Genomic DNA, 19,009 nt, shown 5'->3' with positions numbered 1-19,009 from the left:
CCCAAATAATGCTTCACAGAGTTCAGATGACCTGGCCTCCACGATGACCTGGCCTCCACAATCACCCATCCTCAATCCAATTGAGATGGTTTGGGATGAGTTAGACTGCAAAGTGAAGAAAAAGCAGCCAACAAGCACTCAACATGTGGGCCTCCTTCAAGACTGTTGGAAAAGCATTCCAGGTAAAGCAGGTTGAGAGAATGCCAAGTGTGTGCAAAGCTGTCATGAAGGCGAAGGGTGGCTACTTTGAAGAATCTCAAATATATTTTGATTCGTTTAACACTTTTTTGGCTACTACATGATTCCATGTATCGTTTCATAGTTTTGATGTCTTCACCATTATTCTACAACGTAGAAAATAATACAAATAAATAAAACCCTTGAATGATTAGGTGTGTACAAACTTTTGACTGGTACTGTATATCACACTCATGCACCAATTTTTTTTAAATAAAGCAATCCTCAGCTCCTTTTTATGTCTTTGGAATGTGTAACGACATTTTACATAATACTATTAGATAGCTCTTTACTAGTTAGCTATGACAGAAATTGTTATATTACTTGATACCGAGGTGATAGTGAGTGTTACAGACCAGTTGACGTCACTGGGTTTGATGAGGATGCGTCGGTAGGCCCCGGCCAGAGAGTAGTCCCTCACCCTGTGTCTCATGTTGTCAATGTCCAGGTTATCTGCACTCAGCTTCTCCCTGTAGCCCTTCCCCACTGTTACACAACAGGAGGAAAAGACACAATCACATCTGAAACACACCTCACCCACATATCTAAATAGAATAGTCTACTCCAGAGATATAGTAGTCCAGGGATTGAAATTCTTCTTCTCCTCTGCTTCTAACCCCACAGACAACAGGCATCAGAACAGCAGTTGTGTGGGGACTGTGCCCTGACATGCTGGGAGGATGCTCTCTTACCGTGGTGAGTGGGGTAGATGACATCAAACCCTGGTAGGGGCATCACCACGTCCTGAATAGAGTGGGTCTCCGCCTCGGCTGCAGACAGCACGAATGCAGTGCCTGGAGATAGAGGGCGAATAGGATGTGTACATTAGTTGGTTTGAGCCCCTACATAGAATAAACACTAACTCAGTCCAGCCTAGCAGGTGGTCTCTGAAGCCCTTTGTTCGACATGGATTATCACACTTTTGAGCCATCTGTGAGACAGGCACTCTGGGCTGTGTGCTCGTCCTCTACAGAAGATTTAACAAAGGATTTAAAACTCATAGAGTTGTGTGCATTCATGTGGGTTATTTGGGGACAAGACAAACAGATAGGACCCACCTCCTCTGAGCACGAGGTCTCCCTCCACAGCCTTCAGCCCGAAGGCCTCAATGCGTCTGCTGACCATGGTGTTCCACATAAAGCTCTGGTAGCTGTGGATGTACATCAGCCGGTTGTTACGAGGGATCTAGAAGATGAGGGCCAACACAGGGAGTTAGTTAACCCACCGTAAGTAAACCTGATGAAAACAGACTGAATTAATCAAACAAATCAACAGTGTGACCAAGTTTGTTTCTCACCTTTACATTTAATAACATACAATCTATTGGAAACACACAGGGATAAATAAATCATGTACATGATGTTTGGAAAGTCACCCATTACTTCCTGATTAGTCATAACAGTGCATTTGCCAGTTAGTTTGTAAAAGCTGTCTCAGCTCACCATGGCGAATGCAGTGATGATGTTCTTCTTGCCGTACATGGAGAGGCCTCGGAGAAGCTGTCCCTCCACACAGCGTTTCACAGGTAGCTTCTTAAGCGCTGCCTCTGGGTCCTGGGACTGGGCCCACTCCTCACGACACTTCACCATGTAACCTTTCTCCGCTGCAGAGAGAAAGGTCACGGCAAATTAAGTCGAACACATGATCATGCAATGATGCTGTGGCCATCTGGTAGCTGACATTACATGAAAAGCATTCAAAACCGAGTCAAAGGAAGGAGAGTGGCTGTTTACCTCCAGGGCGAGGCTTCAGGATCAGATCTATCACTTCATTCCAGTTGTCTTGCAGGATGGCCCTGGTCCAGACACAACAACAGTCAAATCACCTATCCCCTGCCTACCCCATACCCGTGGGCCAGTTACACGATGCACAGAGTAGTCATGTTCTTGCCTGCTGACCCTATACATGTCACAGGAGGCTGCTGAAGGGAGGACAGCTCATAATAATGGCTGGAATGGAGTGAATGGAATGTTATTGTGTTCGACACCATTCAACATATTTCATACCAGCCATTACTATGAGCCCGTCCTCCCCAATTAAGGTGCCACCAGCCACTGGTGATGTATGTACGCGTGTGTCTGTCCTTACTTGCCAACCTGGTGTGTGGGCACGGCGGTGGTGCCAAAGCGCTGCATGCCGTAGTAGTTGATAAAGCCTGTCTCTCTGAGGGAGGTCATGGCCTGCTGGACCTGGTCATCTGTCCCGGTGATGTTCCTGTGGGAGACAACCAGCCAGTAACAAATAGCAACACAGAGTAGATAAAAAAGTATTGCTATTTGAATGATGGGGATTGGAGAGTAGTTTGAGTTACAAAGAATGTCATAGCAAAGACAGACATCACACGCAGCTAGTATCCACTGACCTGATGACCACAGTGAAATGATTTCCCTGTAGTTCCCCCAGTTTCAGAGGGTGTTTCTTGTAGCAGAAGTTTCCCAGCTTGAAGTTATTGAGGCACTTGTTGAGGTGAGACAGTCTTTCTGCTGTGACCCTGAAGTCACAGGCACATAAAGGCCCTGCAGTCAAATACAGGATTTTCCCATGTTCTATATACAATTCTACACAAGGAGGCTAGAATAATACTGTGACAATTATGATAATGCTTTCATAGTGTAAGAGGTGTTTGAAAAGAATGCCTGAAATTTCTGCTTGTTTTGCATGGGTGGAGTTTTGGCATGCCTGGCAACAATCACCAGGCAGTATAAGTTCATAGACCAATAAGATCGATTTCAGGTTAAATATCCCTCCAATTAGGCCCCTCACTGAGACCACTCCCAGACAGTCCTAGTAAAATTCTTGCTTGAGAAATTGCTCTTTGCTAAGAAGCATTTCTATCTATCTATCTATCTATATATATATATATATCTAAACAACTTTTTCATTGAAAACAATCACAGTAAAGGCTCTCCACAGTGATTTCATAGTCTATGCAAATACAGCTACAGAGCTCCGTTTGTGCCGGGTTCCAAAGATCCTGCATCACAAAAGTATGTAGAACTACGTAGAGCTACGTAAACAAACCTCCGTTGGATCTGTTGCAGTTCCATTGCATAGACTATGTAGAGCCCTTAATGTACGTCATTGTCACCCAGAAACAGCTGAGTTGGACTTTTAATTAATAAGAACATAATTACATGTTTGTTAGTTTGATGAGTGGCAGGCCACCACTCACTTGAGAACTGCAATCTCCTGCACAGTGATGGCTCTCTTGTCCTTGGTCCCCATGTAGGAGAACACATTAGGCCTCATCCTAGAGAAAAGCAGCCACACAAAGTCAGGAGTTGTACAGTTTAGTAGACATTTTTCTTACACATCCTGTGAGAAATGCTATGAAAAAACACAACTGTTCTACCTGAGGAACTTGGACAGCACGTTGATGGCCTCCATGGTGTCCTTGTTCTCTTTGTAAAGGACAAAGTGGCAGAAGGCCCCACGGCTCTTAGGCCAGGAGTGTTTCCTGGGGGCTGTCCAGGGACACAGAAGGAGTAAGTGGTGGAGACACAGGCAGAGAATCAGATATCTAACACCTTCTGTCACCAGAGAATACATCCTCATCACTGTTCAGGCCTTTGATAAGTTATTGAAAATACTATCTGGCTCCTTTATCTTTTTGGGTGGAAGCAGCATTGTTACGGGCCCCAACACATACAGCATTAACCACTTCTCTAACAAATTATGCCAGGAGCCTCCTGCATGTCCCAAGATGTCAGAATAATTTAAATGCTGCACTTGAACACTCATTCCCCATTGCTCTAAAGTATAAACTAACGAACTGAGGTTCTGTTCCCTTAGCCTGAACAATAAGATAACAGTTCATCACACCCTGAAAATAGTCATGACTATTTATTTACCATACAGACAATCGTGCAAGACTGATGATGCCATGACAGATAAGGAGCTGATATTTAATCAGATGTGAGGCTACCAACATTTACGGACTGGAGTCTCCTGAAACCTTTAAATTGCCTGTACCTCTCGCTTTTTCTGAGCAGTGTGGACAAGGAATTCTTACCTGCAGCGATTTTGACCTCTGTCCACAGAGAGAAGAGCAAAAGGAATAGAATAAAATGATAAAAGACTGTTACTAAAAGAAGTTGATGGACCGTTAGGCAGACAGACCAACAGGGGTGGCAAATCAGCATGCAGGTTTGGAGTGCTGCTGTATCAAACCGTTTCTGTGCAGCAAGTCGTGTGCCATGGGCATGACAAAGCAATTATTTGATGACAACCGTGCTGTGCTCTTTTTGCATAAGCTACTGAATTCACAGGAAATTATTGATGTGAATAATGTCAATGTCTTAACTGATCTCAAAATAGGCCAGTCGAGGAGATTCTACTGATTTGTTGGGCCTAAAAGTTCACAGAAACTTGGATAAAGTCAAGATCCATGTGCTCTCTCACAGGCCACAGGCCTGGTCAGGATCTTCATATCATCATGCAGGTTTGTTGTGTTGACCTTGAACATGCACCTGTTCATTCATGCAGCCTGCATTTTATCCCATAACTAGGCAGTAGCTACTGGGCTCAGAGAGAACCACATGCAGTGAGAGCCAAGAGGCCAAGCTGAACAAGGGCATGCAGCACAACCCTTTCCAACCATTCAATAATAACTTGTCCCATTCTGAAATGTAAACTCTTTATTGAAGCAAGAGACAAACTTGAGAGTAGAGGTCAACCGACTATGATTTTTCAATGCCGATAATTATTGGAGGACCAAAAGAAGCCGATGCCGATTAATCGGACGATATATATATAGTCATTATTACACACACATATATACATACATACATACATACATACACACACATATATACATACACATATGTAATATTGACGATTACAACAATACTGAATGAACAATGAACACTTCAATTTTACCTTAATAGAATACATCAAAATCTATTTAGTCTCAAATAAATAAACATGTTCAATTTGGTTTGAATAATGCAAAAACAAAGTGTTGGAGAAGAAAGTAAAAGTGCAATATGTGCCATAAAAAAGCTAACGTTTAAGCTCAGAACATGAAAGCTGGTGGTTCCTTTTAACATGAGTCTTCAATATTCCCAGTTAAGAAGTTTTAGGTTGTAGTTATTATAGGACAATTTCTCACTATACCATTTGTATTTCATAAACTTTTGACTATTGGATGTTCTTATAGGCACTATAATATTGCCAGCCTAATCTCGGGAGTTGAAGTCATAAACAGAGCTGTGCTTCAAGCATTGCGAAGAGCTGCTGGAAAATGCAGGAAAGTGCTGTTTGAATGAATGCTTACAAGCCTGCTGATGCCTACAACTGCTCAGTCAGACTGCTCTATCAAATATCAAATCCTAGACTTAATTAAAATAACACACACAAAATATGAGCCTTAGGTCATTAATATGGTCAAATCCGGAAACTATAAGTTTCAAAACAAAACGTTTAATCTTTCAGTGAAATACGGAACCGTTCCGTATTTTATCTAACGGGTGGCATCCATAAGTCTAAATATTGCTGTTACATTGCACAACCTTCAATGTTATGTCATAATTACGTACAATTCTGGCAAATTAGTTTGCAACGAGCCAGGCGGCCCAAACTGTTGCATATACCCTGACTCTGCGAGCAACGAACGCAAGAGAAGTGACACAATTTCCCTCGTTTAATATTGCCTGCTAACATGAATCTCTTTTAACTAAATATGCAGGTTTAAAAATATATACTTCTGTGTATTGATTTTAAGAAAGGCATTAATGTTTATGGTTAGGTACATTCGTGCAACGATTGTGCTTTTTTCACAAATGCGCTTTTGTAAAATCATCATTTGATAGGAAGAAAGTCTTCACATAGTTTGCAACGAGCAAGGCGACCCAAACTGATGCATATACCCTGACTCTGTTGCACAGAACGCAAGATAAGTGACACAATTTCCCTTGTTAAAATAAATTCATGTTATCAGGCAATATTATCTAAATATGCAGGTTTAAAAATATATACTTGTGTATTGATTTTAAGAAAGGCGTTGATGTTTATGGTTAGATACACATTGGTGGAACGACAGTGCCTTTTACACGAATGCACTTTTTAAATCACCCGTTTGGCAAAGTAGGCTGTGATTCAATGATAAATTAACAGGCACCGCATCGATTATACGCAACACAGGACAAGCTAGATAATCACTGGTTGATATTACTAGTTTATGTTAACATTGATTGTTTCTTATAAGATACGTTAAATGCTAGCTAGCACCTTACCTTGGCTCCTTGCTGCACTCGCATAACAGGTAGTCAGCCTGCCACGCAGTCTCTTCGTGGAGTGCAATGTAATCGGCCATGATCGGTGTCCAAAAATGCCGATTACCAATTGTTATGAAAACGTCCATTCCGATTAATCGGTCGACCTCTACTTGAGAGCGACTTGATTCTGTTCTATGACAGACGTTACAGAGATTTCACCCTGCGATAGAAAATAAACCAGAGAGATATCAAACCCAGAAAAGGTCCATTACACCCATCTCCCATTCTCTCCTCTCTACCTGCGAGTGCTTTCTGCCCAGCTGCGTGGTAGGCCACGATGAACTTCTTTCCCTCCCGCTCCTCTGTCTTGGTCTCCCAGTCCCAGGTACGGGTCTTGACGGCTTTGTGGACCAGGGTCCGTTCTCTTTGGTGTCATCCGCCACCTGTGTTCAACCAGAAACAACTGGTCACCTTTCAAGACAGGATTACCTATTCAATCGTTATATAAACCCACTGGTCAAGGTGGGATAACAAACTACTACTAAATTCTCAGACTTAATTCATGGGGTTTGGAGAAAGTCAGTGTATTCACCTCTATGGACACATTGCCCTCTTTGTTCTTGAAGAGCTGCAGCTGCTCAAGTTCGTGTTTTCTGCTCCTCTGTGAAAACCTCAGACCCTGGCTGCTCTGCCACACTGGCTTCCTAGACCAAGACAAACCCAACATCACAGTTTAAAGATGGAATCACAGTTGGGGGAGCAGGACTAACTGGTGTCTCCAGGTGGCCACACACAGCTCTCCAAAGTGTGCACAGTTGTCCCTAAGCAATTTCAATGCCCTTTTATGACTCAAAGAAGAGGCTTCAAATATAAGGTACTTTTGGAGCTCTCTTAGCTGTGCTGCTGAGGAACTAGAGCAAGCACACTTGTAGTTTTGTTTGCAACACAACCACTATTATTGTTTACGCAATCCAAAAAATCCATTATAAATTGCAGGTGGCCATGAATCAAAGATGTTCTCTTGCCAACATGACTAGCTAAGTTATAAAATATGATCTCACACAAGGCAATTTGGTGCAGCTAGGAAGAAGTCATGAGTGCATTCAGGTGCGTGTGCTTTCTTCACAATATAACATATGGTCATTGTGTTCAGAACTACCCAGGGTATGACGACATTTCATCTTGTAAGTTGACATCAAACATAGAAATCATAAACATTGACACTGTATTGACATGAATTTTGAAGTGAGATGTGAAGAAGCACACTGGGACTCACGGGTGTTTTGGCTTGTCAAGGCCGTATTAACTATAATCCTTAACATCTCATCTTTCAAAATACATTGAGTCCTCTTAATTTACAGCATTTCTCTTACTTAGACAACAAACCATTTTATAAAGTTACCCAATTACCAGGAGGGATGAGGTCAACTTCTTGTTGTTCGCGGTGCTCAAATTCAGAAACAGCTGTCAGTCAAAACCCATACAGCACTGAAGTACATAGGAATAGCTGTGACGTGACGTACAGCATGTTACTGTACAGCCACTACGTTCCAATTTAGGTGCTTATTAGTGCTCAATCTGCCATTCCAACACGTATACGGGTATGAGTGTAAAGGCTACAGAGTCAAGCTTTAACTTCAGCAATGATTATATTTCACTCTAAACTGCAAGACGAAAGATAGTTTCTACTGAGTACATTGTTAGCTCACCTCAGCCTCCTCAGGAACCGAGCGGATCATCCAACCACACTGTCTTGCCTTCTTTGTTGACCTCATGTACCACAAAATCAGAGTACCTAAATAAAGAGTATTAGATTATCTCTCTCATAGTGAAACGCACACAGCACACATATACATCACGCCATGGTCAGATCACATTACAGCATGACTGGAATCAGTACAACCTCTCCTTGAGAATCCCAGAGAAGCCCTTGTGTTCACTGACAAATTTCAGAATCCCCACATCCAGCTCTGTGAGCCCATGCTTCATCATCTCTGCAAAAGCCTCTCCAGAACCTAACCCGACCCCTTCTCCATCCTCCTCTTCCACTGGCTCTGTCTCTTCTGCCTCATCCTGGGCTGGCTTGTGAGAATGTCCTCCTCCGTTGTTCTCATCCTTTTGGACTCTGGGTCTTTGTTGCTGTGGGCCACCTTACCCTCCAAGGCAGGGCAGGCCCTTTTCTCCCCCCCAGGGGCAGGGACCAGCATGGGCTCTGCATCCGCCATAGGACACAAGCTGAAGGTCAAGAGAAGATAACACATGGAATGAATAGGTCAACATCCCCATACATATTGGGAGCGTTGTGGCAAACAGTGACTAAAATATATTTAACCTTTATTTTTTAACTAGGCAAGTCACCTAACAACAAATTCCTATTTACAATGACAGCCTACCAAAAGGCCCTCCTGCAGACTTACTGCGTTAGGAAGACTTAAAGATAAAGTTGTGTATCTGGCAAATGCCTGGTACTGGGACGGTTGAAGTCAGTAATGGGGTGTATGGTACCTCAAAGCAACCCAAAGATAATGTTTTATGGACATAAGGATGTAAACAAGACACTTTTAGTATAACAACATATGCCACAGCCTCCCAAACTGTGGCTGCCGGAGAAAAAAGAGAATTGAGACTTATATAGTGCAACCTTTGAAATAGTATTTATTAGGACTGTCAAACGATAAATAAAACCTAATCGCGTTAATTGCATGTATGTGTGGCGCTGCATGAGGCAAATGGTGGTCACCACAAGCTACTGACTGGTTTTCTGATCCACGCTCCTAACTTTTTTCCCCCAGGTAACGTTATCAATAACCCACAAATGCATATCTGTATTCGCAGTCATGTGGTAATCCATAGATAGGGCCTAATTGACTGATTTCCTTACATAAACTGTAACTCAGTAAAATATTTGAAATTGTTGCATGTTTGCGTTTACTTTTGTTCAGTGTAACTGTTAGTATCAATGTAAACATAACATGATAATTATTCTGGTTGGCTATAATCAGACAGTAAGTACTCTGTGCTAGATAGCGGGATTTATTTTTCCTTGCTGAAACAGTGTAACAACAACTTTTCACCCTGTGGCAAGGATGTAAAGACATTGTTGGTACAGTTCCATTCAACTGTCGAATTGCAACTAAATGGCAGATGGTAGGGAGACGTTTAATTTCACATCTTTCTGATGGCATCGTCAACTGACTAGGTAGCTTGGTTTGCTAGCTAGCTAACGATAGATATTAGCACATAACAATATGCTAAGTCGTAACATGACTAGCTAAAGGCGCCAACACATGCTTAGCCAGGGAAAAGCTATGCATCGTTACATGAATGCCAAATAAAATACTGACATAAACTGTTATTTAACTTTGAATTTTGATTTACCTGCTTGTTCAGTAGAGTACCACAGCAAAGTACCCCAGTTTACCTACACACGTGTGTGTGTGTGTGTGTGTTCGAATTCGGAAATAGTCATGTCTTGAAACCCGCCCATATCAAACACTCATTGGCTGAAGGACATGTCTATAAAAAAGAGAGAAATAGCCAATTTGTAGAATAATTGTTGTTCTGGGTCAGAGAAAGTTATATATGTGATCCAGGTGTGAGTTACTAACGGATTATGTTTGCCATAATATGACCCACCAGCTATGGATTGATGGGTTGACGCAACAGATAACTAAATTGCAGATACTTTTTGAAACCCATTGACCTAACCAGCTAAGCCTATTCTGGGCCCATTTGAGATGGCCTAGTCATTCCCAGAATCCTAAACAGCTCTCAACATTGGATGAAATCCTAAAAGAGGAAACTTTGCCAGATCCAGCATGTCAATAACATGTCTTGCAAAAAAAATATAAAATAGGGTGGATAATTTCAGCAGAGAGGCTCTGTGTTATTCCGGGGTCCCCTTGCTCATGATACGCCCCAGTTAGCCTACACTCTTAGAAAAAAGGGTTCCAAAAGGGTTCTTCGGCTGTACCCTTTTTTGGTTCCAGTTAGAATCCTTTGTTCCATGTAGAACACTATGTGGGAAGAAGGGTTTTACATGGAAACCCAAAAAGGGTTCTTCAAAGGGTTTCCTATGGGGACAGCGGAATAACTATTTTAGGTTCTAGATAAGAGGCCTACTGAGCTAATAGTGCTTTGACGTGGGATAAATAGGGAAGCAGGCAGGGGAAATATTTTAATGTTCAAGACATCAGAGACATTAATAAAATGGGGATAATCTAATGTTGACCGGAGGGACTCAGTCTTTCTGGGTTTGGTTCTTTCAATTTAAGCGGTCCTTTTCGCGCTAACCTCAATTGTGACAGTTGTTGCGCGGCCACGTAGCAGATAGCTCAAGTGCCTGAGCGCGCCTCCTCCTCCAAACGACAGAGGGAGTGCGCGTTCCTCCAGAGAGGAGGCTGGAGACGAGAGAGCGTGAGATCTCGGCTTCTGCCGTTGAGCTGCCGCCTGCTGCTGAAGGGAAGGAGGAAAACATCATGAGCTCCAGGAAAGGTATGGAAATATTTTATATTTTTCAAATATTCCGACTACGGGACAGCTTTTGATAAGAGGTGGTGAAATTACGCGCGTGCGGGGGTTTCCAACCTTTTTGGTTAAGGATGCTTGGACCGGCCAGCTATAGCTCGAGACTGATGTGTTGTTCTTTCTCTCTGTCCCTTCTCGGTGCTCGGACGTCGGTCCTACCTCTACATGAATCGAATCTCTTCTAGTGATGGCTATCCAGGCCCGAAAGAGAAGGCCCAAAGGGAAAAAAGACAAAGCAGCCCACGGAAGGAGGTAAGGAGGGCGGTGTGTTCGGAATGAGTGGAAGTGGTATTTGGAGGTGCTGTGCTCGTTTGTTATGTCTCTTGTGTCAGGTCGTGACAGCGGTTATTAGGCTTTCCATAGAACGTCAGCCAGCTAAGCTGTCATTGTTGGCGGTGCGAAGGCAACATACGGGGGAGAGTCCTGTTTTGGGCACGTATGGCAAAACGCACACATAGGCAGGCATATTGCGAGGGCGGTGGTGCAGGTGCTGGTACGGAACGGGAACTCTGGTCCAGCTCGTCTGGGCGCTCCAACTGTGTGGTGTCTGAAGTGCCATTGGCAACGTTCCTCGGGCCCCCTTGTGTATGGATAGGTCGATGGATATCTTGTGCCTGGAATGGCTTTTTATCCAAGGAGGATATGAATTGCATGCTGGAGTTGTATATCGTTGGCCTAATAAATCGGCAATGACTGACTCTTTCTGTGAAAACACGTTGGGTTGTTGGGATTACCCAAACATGGGTTAATTTAACCATCAGTTGGATATTTTTTTACTTTCATGCTGGTTGACATAGCAGCTAGGTCTTTTTGAATGTAATTCCTTAGGTTATTTTTCAGGAGGCGTGGCTTATCAGGGGTGTGGCTTTCAGAAAGCTCTTATTGACAACCTGTGAGAGTAAATGTAATTCTTGTTCATCATGTTACATTTACATACTGCAAATCAACATTTTCTTTAAATGTTTAGCATTGTACACATTCTTCTAGAATATAAAGATTATTTATTACCAGAGGTGTTGACTAGAGTCTGACTTGGACTCAAGTCTGACTCGAGTCACACATTTGATGACTTGAGACTCTTCAAGATAGAAAATAAAATCACTTGACTTTGACTCGGAGCTTCAATACTCGGGACTCGACTTTGACTTGAGTCTGATGACTTGAAACAATCGGGCGAAAGCGGAGAAGGGAGGCGTGACCTTCTCAAATCGAACAGTAATCTGCACAACTCTGTCATTTTGTCGACAAAGCAGCATGGTGCATCTTTTCCATAAAATACATGTTTAATTTTCTAACTTGTTTTCATTGAGAAGGCAGATAGGCGTTTTTATCAAAAGCAATCCCTTTTGCATGGGAAAACACAGAATCCTAGTAATTACTACACGTGATTAATTACGTCACTTTTGTTTAGAACCGACTTCGCTGTGGGCTTTGAACTGGGCGCCTGGCTCACGCCTGGGATCCAGCCCGGTTCCCAATTGAACGCAATAAACTTTCAGCTGATGCAAAACACGCCTACACAGATTAATCAAACCCCTTCAAGGAGAAGGTTTTGTGGGGTTGCGAGTGTGAAACAATGGAAAAAATATAAACAATTCATACATTTTTTAATAGGCTATGTAGAGAATAGCCTACCATTTGTATTTTATATTTATACCTTTGCTTATTCGATCTAGTCACTAACATAAGCCCACGGCACTGCACCAAATTCTTGTTTAAAAAAACATCTAATCTGTGCTTTTGAACCAAACAGTTGCGGGTCTTGACTGTTTACCAGTCATCAGCAATGGTGCTCAAAGGTGGGCGCACATATCCAGATTAGTGACCAGAAAACGCTTGTTTAATTTTCTACAATTTCGCATGTCAAAAATAGAGTAGCCTACCTAAATTGATATTATCCATATAAGTACAGTTTAGCAATCTGCTACAGACGCATCTTTGCTACAACAATCAGCCTGGAATCATAGACTAGACTTACATAGTAAACGTACATCCGGGACACTCAAATTAGTATGATGTGTTACGTTTGGTATGGTTAAATAAGACAGATGGTTACTTAAGGCAAAAACGAAAGTAGGGTGGTTGGTCGGGGTGGGTGAGCATATCACACGAACATCTAGCAAGCCAAAGGTTGTGATTTAGAATCTCAAAATGGACAACATTAGCACGTCTAGCAACCCAAAGATTTTGAGTTCGACTCTCATTACGGACAACTTTAGCATTTTAGCTAATTAGCAACTTTTCAACTACTTAGCATGTTAGCTAACCCTTCCCTCAACCCTAACCTTATCCTTTTAGCTAACCCTAGCTAACCATAACCACCCTTTAACCTAACTCCTTAACTTAACCATAACTCTAAACCTAAGACCTAGCCTAGCTAACCTAGCCACCTAGCTAGAATTCGTAACATATCATATATTTAGCAAATTTCGTGACATATTGTACATTTTGCAAATTCGTAACATATTGTACGTGTTGCAATTTGTAACATAAATACGAATTGTAATTCATAACATGTCATACTAAATGGTGTGTTTTGGTTTTACATACAGATTAATACGAAATGCTCTGAGACCAGGTTGCAACATTGATCATTGATCATTTACATATTTCAGCTAGGCCTAGTTTGGGTGGGTTACATTTATATACCTTAGTGGTGGGTACTGGTTATATGTCTAAAGATAGCTGTAACATCACACTACCTTCAATACTTACGGGATGAAGATGTAACTTTCAGGTAAATGAATTATGATATTGTGAGGAAGAAAAAAGGTGACGGACAGATCATGCTTTCCATCCGATCCTGCAGCCTTTGCTGCGTACCGGTAGGCCATATGATCCTGCTTGCTCTGGACTCCAGAGGAGTGACAATGTGACATGCTATCCCTAGTTGATATTGACTGCTAACATGAATGACTTCAGCTCAAAATGCAGGTGTAAAACACAGTTTATTTCGGTATCTTGTGTTTTGAATATAAATGCATCACCGTTTATGGCTGTAATGACAGGCCTCCATTTGCGCAGCGTTTATGCACACGTGTTCGCCCTTTGAGCACGTGCGTGTGCAGGGCTCGGAACCAGTCCTTTTTGGGGACTGAGCTAGAACAGATTGCTGATTTGATATACAGCTATAGGATCTGGTCATATCTCCATAACCCTAGCACCAATAACCCACCATCAACAACCCAACCTTGCTCTTTTTTAAATAAAACAGCCCAACTAAGTGACCCAATGCTGCAACCCAGCAGTTGGGTGAACCAAACAACCCAGCATTTTTTTTGTGCAGTAGGTTACTTCAGCTGCAACTGAGACTGAAACCCCTGAGCCTTGGTTGGGGGTTGTAAAAGAGATCTGACTGATGTTGACAGGCATCCTCGGCCTCATTGCAGTAATGACAGCACAGAGACAGATAAGCATCCCAAATGAATAAACTAGCTACTTCATCGGTTTAAAGGCACTATTTGTGAGTCACACTGGGGTCTGTGGCTGCTAGATGGCTGTTGGTGATGTAGCCTAACAGAGTGTGAGTGTTTGTGTAGATGAAGGACTTCTACTAGAGTGAGATAGATCTGGTGCAAATGTAGGTTTGGGTGTGTGAGTGCTGTCTATTGCATGGTGCGTGAGCCGGTTATGACGAAGTGCAGTAGTTGGTATGCGCACGGCGGCACATTGGCCCTGTAAAGTGCATACGAATTGGTCTGGAGAGAGAGGAGCAGACTTCATGGCACAATGCAGTTGGACCAAAGTCACCGGTGTAGTCACTGGCCACAATTCGGTGACTCCATACCAAGGTTCTGCCCACACAGGTGTGCTGTGGAGGGGGCTGGAATCGCTGTTGCTTCAGAAAACATTCACCAAATGAATCCACACGTCACTCACAAACATGTCAAATAGAAATGTATTGAAGCACAGTTTCTTTTCTTCTTCTTCTTGCCATTAATTGAATGATGTTAGAAATGTATCTTGTTATCATGCTGTTATAATTAGAGATGCACGATATATTGGTAAGCATATCGGAATCAGCCGATAATAGCTAAAAATGCCAGCATCGGCCCGATGTCTAGTTTAACACCGATGTGCAAAACCGATGTCATAGCTATGTAACGTAGGTAGATGAGGTAATGACGCCATTACAAATACTGCGTTACACGTGCAACACAACATTCCTAACCTAGCCCACAATGTCTGCTGTGTGGATCTATTTTGAAGTTTCAAAGGAAGATTACAAAAAGGCCATATGAAACATTTGTACTGCTATTATTTCCCGAGGGATGGGAGAGGGTGAAATCTTTCAATACCACAAACATAATTACTCATTTGAAAGTGCATCACCCCCAGACGTTCAGAGACTACTTAGAACAAAAGCAGAAAAATGCTAAGGGCACACTTCCAGCAACTAAACAACTTCATGTCGATCAGTCATTCGAAAGAGTAAGAACATTTCAGCGAGACAACTCAAAGGCAAAATCCATTAACGCCAAGATAATGGTTCATTGCCCTTGACAATCAACCGTTCTCTGTCGTGGATGATGTTGGCTTTCGCCGACTGGACGAGCACCTCGAGCCCCAGTACACAGTACCAAGTAGGCGCTATGTTTCAGATGTTGCCCTACCGGAGTTACACAGTATTGTTGAAATGCACATCCATGAGCTGCTTGCTATGGGTGTTACTGCTATTAGCTTCACGACTGACATTTGGACCAGCGATGTCATCCCCCATGAGCATGCTGAGTCTGACAGCACAGTGGGTCGATGAGGATTTCGTACTGAGGAAAACTGTATTGCATGCTCAAGAATGTGCTGGTTCTCATACCGCTGCTGCCATTTCAATGGCATTTGAGAACATGTTTGAAACATGAACACACTCACACACGAACAACTAACTCGAGAAATAAGCTCATCACCTGCGACTGCAGCAGACGTGATACCCTCGGTCATGGCATTGAAACACCTGCTCAACAAACTGCTGACAGACTGTGGGGTTAAAACTTGCAAAAGTACTCTAGTAGAGGCTGTGAACAAGCGATTCGGTGGCATTCTCTCTGAGCCTCTTACTGTGTCGCCACCTTGCTCGATGCTATGTACAAGGACCACTACTTCGATGCAGACAAGAAACAGGGTTTACGTGAAATGTTAGACACAGTTGGACAAGATGGAAACGCACACAGTGACAGTGCGCACCGACGAAGAGGACCCACGACAGAAGAGGCCACGGACAGACAGAGCTGAAACTTCACTGCTTGACATGTATGATGAAATCCAGGTTGAGAAGGAAACGACTGAACAAATGAACAACGAAACAGCACAGCAAGTATGTGAAAGAAATAGGTTTGATGATGTTTTACTGGTAATGGGGACTTAAATGCCAACAAAAGTACTTTTTTTGTGTGTGTGTGTGTGTGTGTGTGTGTGTGTGTGTGTGTGTGTGTGTGTGTGTGTGGTGTGTGTGTGTGTGTGTGTGTGTGTGTGTGGTGTGTGTGTGGTGTGTGTGTGTGTGTGTGTGTGTGTGTTTCAACTATTTAAATGTACTAGAATGCTTAAAAGGCCGCTAAAATTTTAAATATCGGGTATCGGTATTCGTTTTTTGGGGGGCAAGGAAAATATCGGATATCGGTATCGGCCAAAAATGTCATATCGGTGCATCCCTAGTTTTTATGGATCTATTACAATGTATCTATCAATTTCAGTTGATTCATATTGGGTCTATTGACATCACGTGTGACTTCATGAGTATTGACATTGCTCTGAAAGAGACCTTAAAAATTAACCTGTATCACACTCTATCTTGGCCTTTGCCACCTTTAAATGTCATAACTGTGTGTTTTGTTAAAGCTTGGCTGCTGCTGGGAACAATCTCTCTGTAGAGACATGCTTTGAGCCGGAGTGGAAACCACAACAAACAAACGCATGACATGTTCTCAGGTGACATCATAGCAATACTCAGGCAACAAGTTGTCCTTCCTGTCCATACATTTTCTGTGTGTGTGCATGTTTGTGCATGTGCGCATGAGCGTATAAGCTTATCATGTGTGCCCACGTGTGTGTGTTGTTTTGTGTATGGGTAGGCCCCTCAGGAGGACTATGTCTACATGTCTGTCTATTGCTACAGACAGGAGGCTCATCTAGACCTATCTGAACCAGAGGGGGCCAAAGCAAAGCAGTAGTACCATTGACCCACATCACAGCCTCCTCGCCATTCATATGGAGAGAAACTCTCTTCTGTTTGCACCCCCAGCCCCTGGAGGGTTACGCCCACCCGTCGATCCTCCTCCCCCCCTGCCTATTTGGCTGACATCCGACCTGGCCACACCCTGCCATCAGAACAACACAGGGGCCTGAGAGAGGAAGATCACAACAAAGCTGGGAAGATCAGAGGCTCCTTTCACTGATCCTCAGCAACAGCTACAGCGAAACAGGACACACACACACACACACACACACACACACACACACACACACACAGGGAGAGTGCTGCTGGGCGTGGTGCAGAGTGTGTCTGTGTGTGAGTCTTCATGTCCATGTGTACATTTGTGTTAGGTTATGTAGATGGGATGGTTCTGAAATAGAGTATATGCAGTCTGAATTGGGCCTGAGTGCCTCATACTCTCTTCCATCTGTCTCATCCATGCTGCCTCTTGACAGGTTAAGTTTGCTCACTGCCCTTTAAATGGTTTCTGGGGGCAGTTTTTTAGGCCGTGGCAGCCAGTTATTTCTACAAGACATAACTTGTGACTTGATAGAATCTTTCATCTTTGATTTGTTTTATGGTCTATGTTATGAACAAGGTATTGACTGTGTGTGGGGGCGGAGGGATAGAGGGATTTGTTCATCATTCTGGCCACTTCTTTCTATCACAACATGCACTTTTCATCCAACTGTTGCTTATTTATTCAGTGGTTTACAGTCAGTTAGTAACTAGTAATGTGATCCTATCACCAACTCATTCACACAGGCATACAGGAGCTGCATGCTCACATTTATCCTGGCATGACTGCCTGGGCGACTGCCTGAATGAGTCATGGATCAACCTTTCCATGTCTAGCTTCAATGCTGCCAGAATTATTACACGATGAGTATACCTGTTTGTAGTTTGTTTTTAAACTTTATATGCATTATCAGATAGATTTGTAGGTTAACACACTGAGATGAATGATGGCTAAACCTCCCCTAACTCTAAAGAAATGGTTCGAGATTACTCAGTCATCTCAATTCTGAGTTTATGATTTCTGCTAGCATTAACTCAGAACCACTAGAGCAGCCATACTCAACTGGCGGACAGCGGTCCGGATCCGGACCCAAAACGGGGTCAATACGGACCACATGTCCCGACTTTAAAAAATCGCAGTTATTATAACCAGATTACGTGCCCAGGGGGCCTCGACCACCAAGGGTCCCCCATTTTCTTTTTGTTGAGTCACTCCAGTATCATATGAACACCCATAAGACATGGCAAAATGGGTAGAAATGCAGGCAATTGACTTTAAAAACTGCTAAATGTTCTAAACGCCCCATGGCAAAATGTGTAGAATTACAGCAACATTTTCTTTCTGCCAACAAGAGGGGTGTGAACAGTTTGGGGTTGTGTGTTGATGGTTTGTTACTATGCAATAAATTACAATATTCATCCAAGCCTTTGCATTCGTAAAGTATTCAGACCCCTTGACTTTTCCACATTTTGTTTGTTTACATCCTTTTTCTAACATTTCTGCAGAATGGAAGGTCTCCAAGAACACAGTAGCCTCAAATTCTTAAATGAAAGAAGTTTGGAACCACCAAGACTCTTCCTTGAGCTGGCCGCCCGGCCAAACTAAGCAATCGGGGGAGAAGGGCCGATGGTCACTCTGACAGAGCTCCAGAGTTCTTCTGTGGAGATGGGAGAACCTTCCAGAAGGACAACCATCTCTGCAGCTCTCCACCAATCAGGCCTTTATGGTAGAGTGGCCAGACGGAAGCCACTCCTCAGTAAAAGGCACATGACAACCTGCTTGGAGGTTTCCAAAAGGCACCTAAAGACTCTCAGACCATGAGAA

General features: G+C 43.0%; 1 long non-coding RNA gene and 1 pseudogene across 1 annotated transcript; one reads left to right on the top strand and one right to left on the bottom strand.

Moving 5' to 3' along the window:
- Positions 1 to 9,939, bottom strand: part of LOC115197991 (pseudouridylate synthase 7 homolog) — a 75,907-nt pseudogene extending 65,968 nt beyond the window's left edge.
- Positions 9,940 to 10,898: 959 nt separating this feature from the next.
- Positions 10,899 to 11,208, top strand: LOC115197935 (uncharacterized). Its single transcript, XR_003879119.1, has 2 exons — positions 10,899 to 10,946; positions 11,165 to 11,208. It is a non-coding gene; the product is annotated as an uncharacterized LOC115197935 (long non-coding RNA).
- Positions 11,209 to 19,009: the final 7,801 nt, after the last annotated feature.

The sequence above is a fragment of the Salmo trutta genome, chromosome 8, assembly GCF_901001165.1.
Source record: "Salmo trutta chromosome 8, fSalTru1.1, whole genome shotgun sequence".
Lineage (NCBI taxonomy): Eukaryota > Metazoa > Chordata > Actinopteri > Salmoniformes > Salmonidae > Salmo > Salmo trutta.
The sequence above is the reverse complement of the archived record's forward strand: the minus strand, read 5'-3'. Positions and strand labels throughout refer to the sequence as shown.